This window comes from Aquarana catesbeiana, linkage group LG01 (assembly GCF_042186555.1).
Source record: "Aquarana catesbeiana isolate 2022-GZ linkage group LG01, ASM4218655v1, whole genome shotgun sequence".
In the NCBI taxonomy this organism is placed as follows: domain Eukaryota; kingdom Metazoa; phylum Chordata; class Amphibia; order Anura; family Ranidae; genus Aquarana; species Aquarana catesbeiana.
The window spans coordinates 637,556,193-637,569,723 of NC_133324.1; the positions used below are offsets into that span (position 1 = coordinate 637,556,193).

General features: G+C 43.8%; 1 pseudogene; it reads left to right on the forward strand.

Annotated features, from left to right (window-relative positions):
- The first annotated feature begins 6,316 nt into the window (after positions 1-6,316).
- LOC141125166 (5S ribosomal RNA) lies at positions 6,317-6,435 on the forward strand (annotated as a pseudogene).
- Positions 6,436-13,531: the final 7,096 nt, after the last annotated feature.

Sequence of the window (13,531 nt, forward strand, 5' to 3'; positions counted from 1 at the left end):
CAAATGAAATTTTTATAATTTTCTTCCCACAAATAGAGCTTTCTTTTGGTGGTAATTAATCACTGCTGAGTTGTTTTATTTTTACCTAAAAAAATGAAAAAGACCGAAAATCTGGAAAAAAAGTTTTTCTTAGTTTCTGTCGGTAATTTTTGTAAATAGGTACGTTTTATTCTTCACTGATGTGCACTGATGACACAGCACTGATGTGCACTGACAGGCTGCACTGATGGACACTGATGAGGTGGCACTTATGGGCACTGATGAGACGGCACTGAAGGGCAGTGATTAGGTGGCACTGATGAGGAGGCACTAATATGCCGCACTGATTAGCACTGATAGGTTGCACTGTTGGGTACTGATAAGTGGCGCTGGTGGGCACTGATAGGTGGCACTAATGGGTACTGATCAGTGGCACTAATGGGCAATTATAGGCAGGAAAGATAGGTAGCACTGATGGACAGCACTGGTGGGTGGCACTGATGAGCAGACACTGATGAGCACTGAAAGGCAGCAATGACTGGCATCACTGATGGGCACTGATTGGTGTCACTAATGGGCACTGCTGGGGCTGCACTGATCATCAGGGAACTGATGATCGGTGCCCTGATTACCTGTACAGAATCTCTTGGAAGGAGATGCCACTGATCGGCTCTCCTCACCTCACAATCTGTCAGTGTGAGGCGAAGAGAGCTGATAAATGGCACTTCCTTGTTTACATGTGATCGGCTGTGATCAGACACAGCCGATTACATGGGTAACGAGCTGTGTCATCGGCTCTTTACCAAGATCGGGCAGCCCGATTGCATACTGAGCAAGTTTTGGCCAGTGGTCTATTCTCATGACCCAGTACCCAGTGGATCATCCACTGGAAAGCTCTCCATGTCTGTTTTCGCCCTTAGATAATCTTCCACCACATGATGCAGACGCTGCCGATGGGATGTGAAAGCTGACAGCCCTGGGTGCCGAACACTAAAAATGTTTTCAAATGCATCACTGAGGCGTCCCCCTTCTCCACCGCTCCTCTCTTGACCAACAGAAGCCTCAAAACTATGTTTTTCACCAGAATGTAACTTACTAGAGACTGGAAAGGCGTTACATAAACTCCTCTTTAAGGCATCCTCAAGAGCTTTCATTTTTTGCCCCCTCTGTAGGGACGGGATGAGTTCCGAGACTTTCTCCTTGTAACGGTGGTCAAGGAGGGTTGCCAACCAATAGTGATCCTTCTTCTTGATGCCATGTATTCTTAGGTCCATTTGCAGGCTTTGAAGAATGAGGGAGCACATGCACCGTAAATTTGTGGGGGTATGAGAAGCAGATTCCTCTGGGTCACTGAGGAATACAGTATCTGGAACTGCTCCCTCCCATGGGGTCTGGGGATGGAAAACCATCTGTTAAGGATTGACGTATGTCTTGCTCTGCTTCAATGCCTCCAAAACTGCCAGAAACCTCCTCCTCCCTCTCCTCTTTTGTGTTCTGTAGCATGGCAAGAATGGTGTCTGCATAAAGCGGCTTTGAAAAGAAATGAAGTCCTCCTCTTCCTCCCACTGCTCTGCCTGAGGTGCCCTGTCCATAATGCCACACAGAGATGCAGGATTGTGTCTCTGATGCATGCATTGTCACGGCTCACCATCCTTGTGTCCTCCCCATATGGTGACAGTACAGTGCATGCATCCTTTTTCAGCAGCCATTGGCGTGGGGAAAAAAGCCAAGTCGGCCTGAGCCTGTCGTTGTGCCATACTCACACAGGTACTCGTTGATGGCCCTCTGCTGCATGTGCAGCTGCTGCAGCATTACCAAAGTCGAGTTCCACCTGGTGGGCATGTCACAATTCAGGCAGTTTACGGGCAGGTGGAATTCCCACTGAATTTCAGCCAACTGAGCACTGGCTGTGTAGGACCTCCTGAAATGGCTACAGACTCTTCTGGCCTGCTTTAGCAGATCTTTCAACTCTGGGTACCTATTCAAGAAATGCTGCACCACCAAATTGAGGATATGTGCCAGCAATGGCACATATCCTCAATTTGGTGATGCAGCATTTCTTCATGGTCATCCCTGACCATGCTTGCTGGACTACGTGTCAGCAGTAACGTGGACCCTATGGCTGACTGCCTTGGCCAACAATGCCACAACATTGCCTTCCTTGTGATGTTAGAGAACTGGAATAGCCTTATGTGAAAAGAAATAGTGACTGGGAACCTGCACATTCTGCAAATTCATAGAAGGAGACAGAATCCAGCCAGCCAGCAGTTTTGACAAGCTTGGATTTAGATGCTGAGCATGTGGGTGATAGTGACAGTATTTTTTTTTTTCGCTGCAGCAGATGGGGCTGAGAAATTTGCCTGCTGTAATCTACAGCTGGTGATGTACTACTGGCAGACATGCTGCAAGGACCTGGGACATCCTGTGCTATACCATCATACCTGTCAGTGGAGGCTGCTGAGAGGTCATGAATATAGCGGGGGTAGACCAGAAAGTTGAGGAGTAAGGAGGAGCAGAATTGCATCCCTTTTGTGTGTCTTTCAGGTGCTCTTGCCAACGGGCTGAGTGGTGGGAGGTTAAATGCCTTGTCAAGCATGTGATACCCTAACGGCTGGTGTTTTTGCCACACTTGATGTGCTTGAGGCAAAGTTTGCAAATTGCAACAGTGTGATCGGCTGTACCTGTGCTAAAAAAGGCACAAACAGCTGAGCTGTGGGAAGTGGGCTGGGAGATAACAACTCCAAAATCTGGTGGAATAGGGTGGCTGCTCTCTACTCTTCCATGATGGCTGCCTCTTTGGGGTTGTGCCTTACCCTCACTTTCCTCCTCTGCTTTATCTGGCACCCAAGTCGCATCAGGGACCTCATCATCATCGTCACCTCCATCCTTATTATCACTGGAGACAACTTGGCAGTACTGTACACTGTAGCGGGGGGAACATGACTGCCAATTTGTTGTTTAACAGTGATATCCCCTCTCTGTAGGCTCATGTTCCTACCTTCCTTAACCTCAGAAGCAAGATCTGAATCAAGTAATGTCTGTGCTGTGCATCATCAAGGAGCAAGTGGCTGACCCTGTGTTCAAATTGTCCTATGAACCAGATGTTCCCCCTAAGCGTAATTGGTTCCAAAGGTGCTTCAACAAAGTACTGAGCAAAGGCTGTGCATACTTACTGTATGTACATGTGATTTTTGTTTGTTTTTTATTTTTAAGACATTTGCAAAGATTTCAAACAAACTTCTTTCTTGTTGTCATTATGGTGTATTGTTTGTCAAACTTTGAGGAAAAGAATGAATTTAATCAATTTTGGAATAAGGCTGTAACATAACAAAATGTGGAAAAAGTGAAGCACTGTGAATACTTTCCAGATGCACTGTATACTGTGTTAAACATGCACTAACACACTGAAATATACTGCATTAGGCGTGCACTAATGCACTGAAATATACTGTGTTAAACATGCAGTAATGCACTGATATATACTGCAGGAAACCTGTCCTGAGAAAATAAATTGACATTAAAGTAAAAATGAATGGTCAAACTACACTCACACTGCACTATTGCTATATTCACACTAAACAGATATTCTACACTTACAATAGAATCACCATAGCACACTATAACACACTAACTCACTTGTAGCACTGAACAGAGCCCTGTTCTATCTCTCTCCTTTCCAATATCACTCTGCAAATAGCCGCTATGGGGAGAATATTTTTGTAGTGTGGGGCGGGACTAAGAGCAATGAACCATGATTGGGCACAGTCATCATTACTTTCTCCAATCATGACAATGCTCTTTGCCCTGATTGGGCAAAACTCTTATTGCTTCAGCCAATTAGGGCTTCCAATGCACTGTGCGGTGGCGCAGTGCATTGTGGTCATTCGGTGGGCAGAACAAGTGAACGAACACCCTGATAATTCGCCCAACTCTAATGTTAAAGGACATACAACCTCTCATCTGTCTATTATACCTTCTAAATAATATTATCTTCAGCCCAATCTTGCCAGATAGTTTCACAATAAATACTTACAAATGCTGGGCAGCTTCTGGGGTATTTTGTTGAAAATAATTTCTCCACCCTCTCACAAATACCCTGAGAAAATTTGAAGATATTGTACATAAATATAAAATATCAAAGACAGATCTCAAATGTTTATCAATGGAAAACAGACAGGTACATTAAATGTATGAAAAACTGGGCCAGACATTGCAACAAGACATGCCCATGCCTATCTGAGAGAAATGTGGGGAAATGCTTCCAAATTCCCAGTATGTACAATATATAAGGGAACAAAATATGGGCTTTTAAGGCTGTAGTATAGGGCCAGGCTTTCTCCACTTCTATAACCCACTAACATTAAAAATTCTTACTGGAGGTGTCATGCAATAAATAATTCCTTATATAATATACAGTATCGTGAAAGTGTCCAAAAATTCTAACATAGTGGACAATATAACTTCTGTATCAAGTCAAGTTGTAGGGCTTGAACTCTCTTTAGGCTCTGGGGGGTCTTTTTAGCAACGAGAACTCAGATCCCCAAACACTGGAGATCTGAGCATTTGTCAACCCAATTGAGTTTAATAAAAGGCATTCTGGAGGTACGGTTGAAAAGCTCACTGCCAGAATTAATCTTAAGATTGATGGTACAATTTCTTGCTGAATGATCGCTCCACATTTATGTACCCTTAACTGAGTGTTTGGGTTCACTAAAGCCTCCTCAAGCTGTGCAGGCCTTTTCTTGTCCATTCATTGCTGGAAAAGCTTTTTTGTATCTGAGAGGATCACCCAGATAAACATTTTTTCCCTCCTAAAAAGTTTTCACACTTTATCCTATGGTGGAGGAAATTCACTAAGTAGAGTATACCAGCAATTAACGCTGCTATATCCTCTGTGCATAAGAGTTTGATTTGTCCGGCAGACATTGCTCAATGCTTAGGGATCCAACGGATAAAAAGTTGGAATTCCTATTGGAAAAAAAAAAACACTTTTTTTCTCTGGCAGATTGAGTTTTTCAGCCTGCGCTGACAGTAATTGCTTAATAATTGATAGACCAGTTTAAACAGGTTTTCAAGGTTATCCTGCTGAGCAGGCCGAGGAGGCAGCTTTATGTTTGCAATAGTTGCTATGAGAGATTCTATCCTTCAGACCTTGCGCATTTTGCTAAGCACCCTGTAAGAAGCTCCTGGCTAGTCTTCCTTTTTGCGGTGAAACAGCTATTTGGGGATGTTTTTGATAATACATCCAAAGAAATTCTAGTGGAAAGCACCCCTTTTGCCATTTAAGAAAAGGAGTAAATGTATTTTTGTTTTAAAGCCCCTTCTCCTGTGCCAGAGGCATCAGCCTCCAGGCAGTCACGGAGGCTTCCACCGTCAGGTTCAATCGAATAGGAGGAATTCTTCTGCAGTTCTCAAGGATCTGGCAGGAAAAGTGTCGAGACGAATGAATTGACTTCCTCAAAAGCTCAAGGGTACAAACTGGAGTTCCAAGAGTTCCCGTCTCCTTGTTTTCTCAGATCAAATGGTTCTAAGGATCCAGAGAAAAAGAAAAAAGTGATCATGGGGGTCCCCATGTAAGAACAGAGGTTGGGGTTTGATTCAAACCTCTTTTTTTCACGGTGCCAAATCCGAATGGACTTTCTGGATCTCAAAAATCTAAATTCAATTCCTGATTATAACCACTCTTTTTTCGTATGGAGTCAATCCAAATCGGTTATCTCCATCCTACAAGGAGAACTTCTGGCGTCAATCAACATCAAAGATGCATACCTCCATATGACTATTTCCTCGCTCACTAGTATACTTTTCAAGGTGGAAAATCTTCATTTTCAGCGTATAGCTCTGCTTTCCGGTCCAGCTACTGCACCTTGAGTGTTTACAAAGGTTCTGGCCCCTCTTTTAGCCAGATTAAGGGCCCAAGGTATAACAATAATAGTTTACCTAGTTGATCTGTTCTTGATAGACCAGTTGGTAGCCCGCTTAGACTAAAGTCACCACATTCAACTACCTGGAATATCTAGGTGAGATTCTCAACCTAGGAGAAATCTTCTTTAAAACCATGAAGAAGGCTAAAATACTTGGGTCCGATCATAGGTACACCCAGAAAAGGGTATTCTTACCCCAGGCAAAGATCAGCACCATAAAAGAACTGATTTAAGTGGTCGAAGCAAGATAAATTTCTTCTATTCAACTTTGCATGAGGTTGTTGGGAAAGATGGTGGCTTCATTCAAGGCCGTTCCTTATGCTCAGTTTCATTTGAGACTGTTGCAAAACAGTATCCTATCGGCTTGGAACAAAGGGTTCAAGCTCTACATTCCCAATGTGTCTGACTCCAAAGCCTACGGCCACATCACCCTGAGAGTGCCCTATCTCATCTGATCTTGGAGGCTAAGCAGGGTCGGGCCTTGTTAGTACCAGGATGAGAGACCACCTGGAAATACCAGGTGCTGTAGGCTGGGTGCACCGGAGCCTCAGTTTATGGTTAATAACCAAAAATCTACTAAGGGGAAAATCCTTCCTTCAGTTACCTGGGAAGTGGTAACAACATATTTTTTGTTTAGGTTAGGGAACAGTCCTGGAAGAGGCAACTGTCCAAGAGAAGTGGCCCAGATCTGAAATGGCCTTTCCTATTAACATTTTAGAAATCCAGGCAGAGCTCTTGGTCCTGAGGGCCTGAACGTTCAATTTACGGTATTGTCCTGCCAGAATTCAATCCGACAATGCCACAGCAATGGCCTTATATTAATTACCAAGGGGGCACTAGAAGTTGTGCAGCCCAGAGAAAGGTGAATCATATCCTATCTTGGGCAGAAAACAATGTACTTTGCCTATCGGCAGTCTTCATTCTAGGAATAAAAAATTGGCAGGCGGACTACTTAAGTCGCCAGCAGTTGTTCCCGGGAGAATGGTTCCTTCACCCCGATATCTTCCTGTCAATATGTCAAAAGTGGGGGATCCCAGACATAGATCTGTTTTGCGTCCAGGTTCAACAAAGAAATCGACAACTTTGTGTCAAGAACAAAGAATCCGCTAGCATGCGGAACAGATGCCTCGCTATTCCCATGGAATCGGTTCTCACTGATTTATGCATTCTGCGTCCACAACTTCTTTGCAGGATCAAGCAGGAGGGGAAGTTGTTGATTCTTGTGGCCCCCAGCTGGGCCCAGAAAATCTTGGTATTCAGAGATCGTAAAGATGGCAGTAGGGGACCCATCGATCCTACCATCATGGCCAAACCTTCTCTTGTAAGGTCCGGTGTTCATTCCTACTTTACAAACACTAAATTTAATGGTCTGGCTATGGAGACCCACACTCTGAAGAAGCGTGGGCTGTCAGGTTCAGTAGTTTCTACCATGGTTAATGCAAGGGAGCCGGCCTCCATAATTATATATTATGGAGTCTGGGAAACATATGTCTCCTGGTGTGAAACCAGGAGTTGCAACCCAGGAAATAGGTCAAAGGTAGAATCCTTGAATTTTTGCAGATGGGGTGAGAAATAAGGCTGGCCTTGAGTGCTTTCTAAGGAATGGTCTCAGCCTTATCAGTATTATTTCAACGACCACTTGCTTCGCATTCTTTGGTTCGTAACTTTATTCAGGGGGTAACATGGCTTAATCTCTGGTTAGGTAACCCCTGAACCCTTGGGACTTGAATTTAGTTTTACAAAATTACAGCATTACAAAACAGCCTTTTTTTGGGCCGATACGACATATTCCCTTGGTCCTTTTTTGACAAGGAAACAATTTTTTATGGTAACCATATCTGCTGCAAGAAGGGTATCAGAATTGGCTGCTCTTTTCTTGTAAGGAGCCATATTTTTATTATTCAAGGATAAGGTAGTATTGCATCCTCATCCTAGTATTTTACTGAAGGTAATATCAGGTTTTTATCTAAACCAGGATATTGTTCTACCTTCATTTTTCCAGAACCCTGTTCTATGGAAGAAAAATCACTACATTCTCTTGATGTGGTGAGAGCAGTCAAAGTGTACTTAAGGCGACTGCTCAGATTCAGAAAACGGATGTTTTGTTCGTGTTGCCTGAAGGTCCTAAAAGAGGACGGGCAGCATCAAAATCTACTATTTCTAAATGGATTTGACAAGTAATCGTTCAAGCTTATGATTTAAAGAGGTAGTTCCCTCTCAAATCAAAGCGCACTCCTCTAGGGCTGTTAGTGCTTCGTGGGCAGTGCATCACCAAGCCTCCATGGCTCAGTTCTGCAAGGCCGCAACTTGGTCTTCAATCCATACATTTACCATTATCTATCTGGTGGATGTAAAAAGACATGAGGATGTCACCTTTGGGCGTAGTGTACTGCAGGCATCAGTATAAATCCTCTGATCTAATGATGCCCTACTTTGGTTGTGTCTCCCTCCCCTCAGTTGGCATTACTCTGGGACATCCCACATAGTAATTACTATGGCTCTGTGTCTTGTGATGTACGATTAAAGAAAATATGATTTTTATAACAGCATACCTGTAAAATCCTTTTCTTTTGAAGTACATCATGGGACACAGAGGTCCCGCACCTCTTTCTAGTGTACACATGCATTGCTTTGCTACAAAACTGAGATACTCCCAGTAGTGGGAGGGGTTATATAGGGAGGCAACTTCCTGTTTAGGGGGTGCCAGTGTCCAGCACCTGAAGGTGGACTATAACCCATATAGTAATTACTATGGCTCTGTGTCCTGTGATGTACTTCAAAAGAAAAGGATTTTACAGGTAAGCTGTTATAAAAATCCTATTTTTCTAGCACTGCCTTAACCCTCTTGGGCGCGGAGTTCACCAGTGCTTCACAGGTTGCCACTGGAATCCCCTTCCACTTCTCCATGATGACATCACGGAGCTGGTGGATGTTAGAGACCTTGTGCTCCTTCACCTTCTGTTTGAGGATGCCTCACAGATGCTCAAAAGTGTTTAGATCTGGGGACATGCTTGGTCAGTCCATCACCTTTACCCTCAGCTTCTTTAGCAAGGCAGTGATCTTCTTGGAGATGTGCTTGGGGTCGTTATCATGTTGGAATACTGCCCTGCGGCCCAGTCTCTGAAGGGAGGGAAGTCATGCTCTGCTTCAGTATGTCACAGTACATGTTGGCATTCATGGTTCCCTCAATGAACTGTAGCTCCCCAGTGCCGACAGCACTCATGCAGCCCCAGACCATGACACTCCCACCACCATGCTTGACTGTAGGCAAGACACACTTGCCTTTGTACTCCTCACCTGGTTGCCGCCACACATACTTGACACTATATGAACCAAAAAAGTTTATCTTGGTCTCATCAGACCACAGGACATGGTTCCAGTAATCCATGTCCTTAGTGTGCTTGCCTTCAGCAAACTGTTTGTAGGCTTTCTTTATCATCTTTAGAAGAGGCTTCCTTCTGGGACGACAGCCATGCAGACCAATTTGATTCAGTGTGCGGCATATGGTCTGAGCACTGACAGGCTGACCCCCCCCCTTCAACCTCTGCAGCAATGCTGGCAGCACTCATATGTCTATTTCCCAAAGACAACCTCTGGATATGACGCTGAGCATGTGCACTCAACTTCTTTGGTCGACCATGGTGAGGCCTATTCTAAGTGGAACCTGTCCTGTTAAACAGCTGTATGGTCTTGGTCCCTGAGCTGCAGCTCAGTTTCAGGGTCTTGGCAATCTTATTATAGCCTACTACTACTGTACTACTTTACATTGTAAAAAAGCGTTATTTCTTCAGTGTTCAAAAACTTCAGTGTTGTCACATGAAAAGATATAATAAAATATTTACCAAAATGTGAGGGGTGTACTCAGTTTTGTGAGATACTGTACATAAATGTCCTTATATCATAAATAGAAAGGAAATTGTGAACTCCATAGTGAGAACATAGACCATTAGCATGTGTTCTTCCAACTCCATGGGGGTTATTTATGAAAGGAAAATCCACTTTGCACTACAAGTGCAAACTACAAGTGCAAAGTGCACTTGAAATTACACTGAAAGTGCACTTGGAAGTGCAGTCGCTGTAAATCTGAGGGGTAGATCTGAAATGAAGGAAAGCTCTGCTGATTTTATTATCCAATCATGTGCAAGCTAAAATGCTGTTTTTTATTTTCCTTGCATGTCCACCCCAGGTTTACAGCGACTGCACTTCCAAGTGCAATTTCAAGTGCACTTTGCACTTGTAGTTTGCACTTGTAGTGCAAAGTGGATTTGCCTTTAGTAAATAACCCCCCATGCGTCTACTGTTAGGGCTGGGCTTAGCCCTTCCTTTTCTGAGCTTGCAGCTCAGCTGTCGACTAATTGCCAGCTCCCATCTCTCTCCACAGTTACTCAGCTGTTGATGATCCTGCTCATCAGTCCTGCCTACTTAAGCCGTCCAGTCCAGAGGAGCTCTGCCTTCGCCTTGGTCACATCAAAAGAAACTATCTCCTGTGTTCCTGTTTAAAGAATGGCTTTGCTGTCATCCCTTCTGGCTCCAGATCCTGCTTGCTGTTCCACTACTTTGATCCCTGACTTCTAGCTTGGCTGACTATCCATTCCGGTTACTGAACTTTGGCTATGTTTTGACTACGTTTGTTCTTTCTACTTTTATTATTAAACAAGTGTGATTTAACTGTACTTCTGTCTTGGTCTGATTTCATGGTTTCTGACAGTAGGCGAATGCCATGAATTCAGGAGATACAGTCAATCCACTTGTTGGTAATATTTTTTCCAGATTGGAGGAGCAAGATCACCGCATGGATCAGTTTGCCATGGCGTTACAAATGCTCCTGAGTCGCACGGCTCACCTGCAATCTCCCACTGTGGCTGCTCCAGCACAACCTGAGTTGCAGGCCATCCCTGCTGCTGCGCCAGTCTCTGTGCAGGCACCCGCCTCGAGTATTACCTCTATAAGAGGTATGTCTGGTTACTTTGAGATGCTGCCCCAGGCGCTTCCCATGGACAGAAGCAAAGTAGGTTTCGTGATATCTTTGCTTTCTGAGAGAGTCTTGGCCTGGGCAAACCCTCTATGGGAGATGCAAAAACCTGTTGTCTTGAGTTACCCTGAGTTTATGGCCTCCTTTAAAAGGGTATTTGATGTTCCCGCACACTCCACTTCTGCTGTCAAGTGCCTCAAGTCCATCAGAGTACGAGAACTGTTGCCAACTATGCCATTGAATTCTGTACTCTGGCAGCAGAGGTTGCTTGGAACAATGAGGCCCTCGTGGCTGCTTTTTCTCATGGTCTCTCGGATTCCATCAAAGATGAGATAGCAGCCCGAGATATAACCACTGAGCTGGAGAAGTTGATCACATCTGCCATCCTCGTTGACTCCAGACTCAGGGAAAGACTCTCTTTTAAGGAGCGCTTGCGGTAGCCACCTGTACGTTTGCCTTCGAGCTTTGCAGTCCCACCCATGCCTCCCTCACCTCCCATGGCTCCTGGTACCAAGACGATCAGTGAAGATGAACCCATACACTTGGGCTTCATGCATCTCTCTGCAGATGAGAGAACCTTTAGGGGGAGGGAGAGATTGTGCCTTTATTGTGGCCAGGCAGGTCACTTTTTGAAGTCTTTTCCTACCCGTCCAGAGAACGCCTGAACCTTGAGGTCCTGTCATGGACAGACCTTAGGTGGCATTGTTTTGTCCCCAGTTATCCAGAAGGATAAACCCCTGGTTTCGGTCACCCTTTCTTGGGCTGAGTCGTCCATCGAGATACAGGCTGTAATCGACTCTGGGGCTGCAGGCCTGTTCATTGATGCTGCCTTTGTATCAAAGCACTTGATTCCACCGCAGCTGCGTGACACTACACTTGCCATTGAGACTCTTGACGGGAGACCTCTACAGCCTGCCCATGTGACTCATGAGATGGTTCTGTTGTTCATGGTTGTAGGGGCTCTTCACCATGAGATAATCCAATTCCACTTTATTTTCTCACCTAAGTTTCCGCTGGTTATTGGTCATCCTTGGTTACAGAGACACAACCCCTCTTTTGATTGGCTCCGTGCTGAGGTTCTCTCCTGGTCACCACAATGCAGTGAGACATTCTTCCAGAAGGTAGCCAAGGTCCTGTGCACCTCTTCATTCTCCTCCCTGCCGGAGGAGTACCGTGATTTTTTTGAAGCAAAAGTGTTATACATTTTAAAGACATTGGGGGTTATTTACGGAAGGCAAATCCACTTTGCACTACAAGTGCAAACTACAAGTGCAAAGTGCACTTGAAATTGCACTGAAAGTGCACTTGGAAGTGCAGTCGCTGTAGATCCGAGGGGGACATGCAAGGAAAATAAAAGACAGCATTTTAGCTTGCGCATGATTGGATGATAAAATCAGCAGAGCTTCCCCTCATTTCAGATCTACCCCTCAGATTTACACTGACTTCCAAGTGCACTTTCAGTGTAGTTTGCACTTGTAGTGGAAAATGGATTTGCCTTTTGTAAATAACCCCCATTGTCCCAAAATGAAAAGTAAAACAGTTTCGCCATATATGTTGCATGGTGCCTTTGTGGGATACATTACCAGCATTGATCAGATGTATTTAGAAATATTTTATGAAAAATCTTGGCCAACGATACCATCTTGTAATCTCTTTAAAATTTAGCTCCTATGCTTTCCTTGCAATAGAAAGTTTGTGGGTCAAAATACTTAAAAATACCTATGGTCCATGTGGGATTCTTCCCAATATGGTTCACCCCCAAAATATTAAACTTATTTCCTACCCATGGTAGAGCTGCACAATTAATGGCATTTCCACATATCAGTGCAGAGCCATTCTCTGCTCACTGATGACAGCTGTCAAAAAAGTGCAAACTACAAGTTCAAAGTGCATTTGACCATGGTAACAGATTAAATGACTTACAGAGACACCCATTCTAAGGCTTCAAAGAGAACTAAAAAGAAAAATAAACTGACTAGCGGGACAACCTTGTGGACCATACCTCTACCTTTCAACCCTTTTTCTTCTTTCTCTTTCCTTTTCTCCACCTTACGATTAAAGCTCATTATCAGAATTTATTTGACCTATATACACTCTACTTGTAAACAATATGTATAGTAGGTATAAATCATTTAAATACCTACAAAAGTAACTAAGGAAATGATATATATCTTTAATTTAGGTTTACGTGAACCCAATGTTTAATATTTGAAATTTCATGATATTTACCTATATAAACCCTACTGTAAAACAATGAGCTTACTTTATAGATCCTTGTAAACTTACTTTATGTATCTTTATGTATCTTTATAACATTGTATACTCAATAAACTTCTTTTGACAAGCAAAGTGCATTTGAAGTTGCACTGAAAGTACACTTGGAAGTGCAGTCGCTGTAAATCTGAGGGGTGGATCCCAAATGAGGGGAAACTGATTTTATTATCCAATCATGTGCAAGCTAAAATGCTGTTTTTCATTTTCCTTGCATATCCCCCTCGGATCTACAGTGACTGCACTACCAACTGCACTTTCAGTGCAATTTCAAGTGCACTTACACTTGTAGTGCAAAGTGGGTTTGTCTTTCGTAAATAACCCCCATTGCATCATTTGGTTCTTTTAGATCAAAGGTATGAACTTTGGTCTGTAAATGAGGGCA